The sequence below is a fragment of the Dipteris shenzhenensis genome, chromosome 12, assembly GCF_047967505.1.
Source record: "Dipteris shenzhenensis isolate YYH24624 ecotype China chromosome 12, Dip_SZ_1.0, whole genome shotgun sequence".
In the NCBI taxonomy this organism is placed as follows: domain Eukaryota; kingdom Viridiplantae; phylum Streptophyta; class Polypodiopsida; order Gleicheniales; family Dipteridaceae; genus Dipteris; species Dipteris shenzhenensis.
The window spans coordinates 42,307,859-42,313,785 of record NC_141607.1 but is presented as its reverse complement, the minus strand read 5'-3'; the positions used below and the strand labels follow the sequence as shown (position 1 = coordinate 42,313,785).

At 42.9% G+C, this 5,927-nt stretch overlaps 1 pseudogene; it reads right to left on the bottom strand.

The window, feature by feature from the left end:
* Window positions 1–2,993: 2,993 nt before the first annotated feature.
* LOC147896242 (uncharacterized) lies at window positions 2,994–4,669 on the bottom strand (annotated as a pseudogene).
* Between the last annotated feature and the right edge of the window lie 1,258 nt (window positions 4,670–5,927).

Below are 5,927 nucleotides of genomic sequence, written 5' to 3'. Positions count from 1 at the left end.
TTAAATAGAGTTTGCTTAATAACAACATCGCATCCATCATGTTCACCCTTGCCATGGCTAGACCCAAAGAAATTCCACATCATGTGTAGACCGGGGTCAAGGATTTAAACTTTGAGACAAAGTAGAATCCACGGGTTGATTTAAATTAAGAGGCAACACCATCTGACCACACCCAATTTATATTTTCTATATGGGAATTTTTCTTTTTCAGCCATTCCCAATGTATTAGAAAAGCATGCTACACAAATAAGGTGTCATGTTTCGTATCATCTGAAATGTAGAAATGGTATGTGCCTTGCAATGACCTGGACTCTATGAGTCAACAAGTAGATTGGCATCAGGCATGGAAGAAACAAGCAAATGACTATACCTTGTTGTACCAGTGAGCACTTTGTATGTCATCTTGTTCTTGAAATGAATAATTTTCAGCAAAATCTATGACAAAGACAATAGTGTCACGGGGAAAATTGGCAAGGCACGTCCTGAACTGCTTATCTTGCTAGAGCTGGCTGTGAAATTATGAAGCACTTATTTTGGGATGGATTGAACCACATGACCTATAAGCTCCCTTGGCTCAGTGCTCTTATATGACCATAGCCATCTCTTTTTATCCAATCCTTCAAAATTAACATTTTCAAATCTCCTCCATTTTAGAGAAACATGGTTGTCTTCCCTTATTTCATTTGGACAGATATTGAATGTATTATTCAAACCGCAACGCTTGCATGTGCTACAAATGCATGCAATGTGGTGCCACTCATGATCTCCCTTTGGACAAACCACTGGCTCCCATAAAGACTTTAGGCCACAGAACCTTCCCTCCTTTGCAACACATGATGAGGATCTAGGTGGCCTACAAACTGCACATTCATCAGGGAGGGATGGGCATCAATCCCCATGAAGCAATACTCCAACATGACCAGATCTCAAGTCATTCATAGCTTGCCGGACCAGGTCAAAATCTATGTGCATTTTGCAACAACAAACATTCTTGTCTTTGAGTTTCTTGACGTACCAGGGCTTACAATGGTCAAAACTTGAGATACAAATCCATCTGCTGACCCAACGTGCAGGAACAACAGAATAGTATGCCCCCTTTTTGAACTGCTAAAAGAAAACAAAACATAGTCTAATTAAAGTATCTAATTGGGCAAAATAATTTTCAACCACCGTAGTCGTTTAGGATAGTCACAATTTCAACTATCGGGCTAGTTTAGGACAATCACAATTTTAATCACCGAGCTGCTTTAGGACACGTTTAAGACAGTCAATAACCGGGCTGGCTTAAGACCCATTTAGGACAGTTAACCACTGAGCTGGTTTAGGAGACACATTTAGGATAGCCACAATTTCAACCACCGACGGTGTCAACTTCACATATTAGACAACAACAAGTATATTCCTTTTTATTTTTGAATTTTCCAATTAGAAAATAACAATATATTGCTTTTCATTTCCAAATTTCATAATTTCAATCACAATTTATGTCAGTAACTGCTTGTTGTTTGTCTTGAACTAGCATCGGGCTGGTTTAGGACAAGCACATTAAGTCCAAGCCATCCCGATCTAGAAATAGTGGTATATGATCCAAATAGCAAGAAATTAAATTTAACTAATTTAAGTACTAAGAAACACAATAATTTCAACCATCGGACTAGTCAATAACTACTGTCTGTTCAACCACACTAGTTCAAGACAATCACATAACTGGTGATTGAGCTGAAGCAGCCACGGTTGCATGATGTTCTAACCACCAAGACAATTTAGTAAAATAACAATATATTGCTATTCTATTGCAAAATAAATTGCTATTAATTTTTGCTCAACCACGCCACCCAGATGGACAACAACTAATGTCTGTTCAACACAATCACATAATTGGCAATTGAGCTGAACCAGCCTATGGTTGCATGATGTTTTAACCTCCGAGCTGGTTTAGGAAAATCACATTTAGTCCAAGCTTGGTTTAGGAAATGAAACAAGTAAACTATCCCAAAGATGAATCACAAACAACCACCGGGCTGGTTTAGGCACCACTGACTTGCATTGTATCTAGGATGTGTATGATGTGCTCCTCAAACACTTTGCGTTCCATGCACTTTTTACAGATGTCCTTTCTATTTGGAGAAACTCTCCTATTTTCATGCCAAAACGTCATCACTGTAGCAATGACTTCTGCACTTAGCTTGTCTCTCCTTTTTCAACGTTCTGTTGAAGCCCACAGACCTCTCGGATCAGAATGATCATGCATTGCTTCTGCATTCAACCGCTCGAGTCATGTTGGTACTTTTGATTGACAACATCTTTGACATTGTGCACCTAAGCCATTTCTCCTTTTTTTGGGGGACACCAACATAGGTAATGTTGGCCTCTTTGTAGCTAGTTGATCTAAGCTATGTACCCCTTTCACTTTCTGTAGGCCATTTCTCATGTTAGAGAGCATTGCCTCTTGGGTGCATCTCCCGAGGTGTTGGTAGGGTTGTTACTCTACGAACTTTAGGGTGTAGGCTAAAGCTTGTGAAGACTCAAGATTGGTAATCACCTGAATGGCCTGATGTTGCTGCCTCGAATGCTCCCACCAATCATGACATCACAGCTCATGTTCTTTGCTCCAATGGCACTGGTCGAATGCATGCATCTTCCACCACTTCTTGCTACTATTCAAAACAAGCATCATGAGATGTAGGTATGAAACTTTTCATCAAGAAATTATTCAATTGTGACAAGATAACCATAAAAGGTAATGGAAATAACGATATGCTTGGTACATCACAACTGGTAATTATGAAGTTAAGGAAGTTTGACCATGAATGCGCTATTTAATTTTGGCTTTCTAGCTCATTAATGTAAAAAAGTAGTAAGATTTCACAAATTAACTTACATGAAAAGAGTGTCAGTCTGGCCTAGTTCAACAATGCATGATGCTTAATGATGATGCACCACTATCACACTCTAGCCCCATATCCTAGCCCAACATTGGAAGACTTGTACATCTAGCCATGATTTGGACATATAGATGTTAGCATCATATGTATACGCATGAGGTCAACAAAGTATTGATGTGGTGTTCCAATCCATGGCCAAATGGTAGCATTAGGTGCTCAACCATAGTGCCCACCGTCACTACAACTATGATCAAAATGGAAAGGAAACGAGGAATCAAAGGCATCGATGACCTGAAGATTTCCAAGTCGCTGAAAATGCTCAAGCATGGCTACATTAAAGACCTCCATTTTATGGGGATTGGATTGCATGTAACGAGAGAATCCAGCCGGTGCAACAGCGGTACGTAAAAGTATGTCTCGAGGGGACCCATCCCTAAACACAGATTGCCAAAAAGCCACTGCATTATCAATAGCATTGACAAATGAAGCTATGGAGGGGAAATGTTGGCCATCATGGAGGCCGCGATTGAAGATGAAGGCATTGGGATGAGAGGCAGAGGCATTAAAGCATCTAAGGAGGTGGTCACCATATTTAGGATAAGGAGGGAGTGAAGGCCAAGGCCATTTGCATCACGTTGATGGTGTCCGTTGAAGACAAGCGAAACATGGAGGCTTTGGTCAGTACGATGAGGATTAATAAAAATCTCATCAACCTCTCGATCAAGAGCCCAATTATTGATTGTGGCCCATTTGGGTATTGGGTACCCGAGGACGAAGATGAGGTTGCGGATGAAGTCCTGCATGTTGGAGTACCCCCAGCAGAAGAGCCATAGGTTACTGAGGCAGTCCCAAGCCTCGTGCTTGTCCCAAATACGGAAAGCACAATGCCCTGAATAGACCCATCCATTGCTCTCGAGAAGAGCCACAAGGCCACGGCACCGGGGTTCCATGCACGCTCGCGAAATGGGTACGCAAGTGTTGAAGCGACCGTCAGGGCCGGCGAGGCAACTGCGGTTGTAGGAAGTGCGACCCCAGCGACCAGACGAGCCGGTGCGGTTCATGTCGGTGCGACGCCTGATACGCAATGTCACCCCGTGGCTGCAAGGCCACTAACTGCAATTCGAAGCTCTTTCTGATGTTTTGAAGTGCCCAGATCTCATGATAGTTGGGAAAAAGCAGATATGCTGTGAAATTATACCTCCCCGGAAACGCTCCATCCACCAGAATCGACACTGTGTAGCAGCCATTGCCTTCATCTGTGATGCGCGGTCTTGACCTCCATCGATCTCGTGCCAGCTCCAATTCATAGTAGTCCCCCCCAGCGCAACGTGCCGTCCCATTTTCTGTCATCGAGACCACAGCTTGAACGTGACCAAATCGTCTGTGTAGATTGTAATCGGTCCCTTCTCGGTCTGGTTTTGGTCCTCGTATTTATCCAGACCTACAACTTCGAAGCTTGTCGTCCTCTCGTGATGGCAAGGACTCGTACCATTCAACCTCAGTTCTTGCAGAATCTTCTCCGTGGCAGTTGGTGCCGAAGGCTGCCGATCTTCACGGGCAGACCTTGCCCATAACCCCTCTGCTTGGTCCACGGAATAAAATCTCGACCGCACTATGTGGCTTCCCAGCAAAAGCATGCATGTACACACGGACACGAGTAGCTTCATCCTGAAATCTACAGCAATCTGGTCTGCCAAATGCAGTTTCTGCCTTCGAAGGCAGCCACACTTCCAGTCTTGGTGAATGCTCTCCAATGTCCGTACTAAGCTGAACTCCATAGACATGACTATTTTCAGGTGGAAGTATCGGTTCAGCAAGCAAGATTACGTCAATAGCCGACCAACAGAGTTGATCCAAGGTTTAGAGATGACGCAGAAGGCCTTTGAGAGAGAGAGAGTTTTTGACCTACAGCAGAAGCCCAATGCGTGAACCCAGTCAGAGGATCATCGCACACAAGGACAGGATGCTGAGCTACAAGCGCCAAGTGCCATCGGGTTTACAAAATTTGGTGGTTGGGGACTATCCGCTGGACTGATGAGAGAGTGTTGAAGCGCGCAGCCCAAGCCAGCGACCCAAGCAAGGACCATGAGAGGGAGGCATATTGCCGAGATGTGTTGCACTTTAAAAACGACTAATTCAGCACATGGGGAACTGGGTAAACGATCTCAGTGATGCCGAGATCTCAATGATGCCAACTTCAATGAGGAACGTTGAGTTTCCCTAAGCCGCACTTTGGGTAAGCTTTCAGCCGCGGTAATGGGTTCAGGAAATATCCGATCTCAATGATGCCAACTTCGGAAAGAGAGAGACAGATCACACTACACAAGCCAATGACCCAAGCAAGGATCATGAGGGAGGAGTAATGCCAGTCTCCAATGTGCTGAATTTTCAAAATGACTCACGAAGGATATGGGCAAACAAGGGTGATGCCCCCAACACATACACTAGGGCCCAAAGATCGCCCAAGATATTGGGTTGAGGAAAAAAAGATTTCACCGCTAGGAAGTGAAATATAACTATCTCAATGATGCCAACTTCCACAACAAGACAAAGCACCCACAGATGCGTACACAGACGCGTTTATTGAACTAAAAAAAAAACTTACGGGCGTGTCTATTTGTGCATCTAGAGACCTGCGTCTAACAGCGCATCTATATAGCAGACAGATGCGCGTATAGACGTGCATCTAGACATGTAAATAGATGCTCTGCTAAAAATTTTAAAAAATAGATAAACGCATCGTTAAACACGTGTATAGACGCGTTTATAAATGGACTTATAGATATATTTATAGACGCGCAAATAAACGCTTCTCAAATAGACAAATGCATATATAGATGCATTGATAGGCGTGCTATATAATATTTTTTTTAATTTTACAGAATGCTGTGTATGTTGTGTATGCTATATAGTTACAAGAATCCCATTTCCACATTGTGTAATTCAATTCTTACAACCAACCACATTTTAATTACAATTCCAAATAAAACATTACAACTCCAAAACACAATAAAATTGAAAGCTCAAAAGGTGCTTGTATGT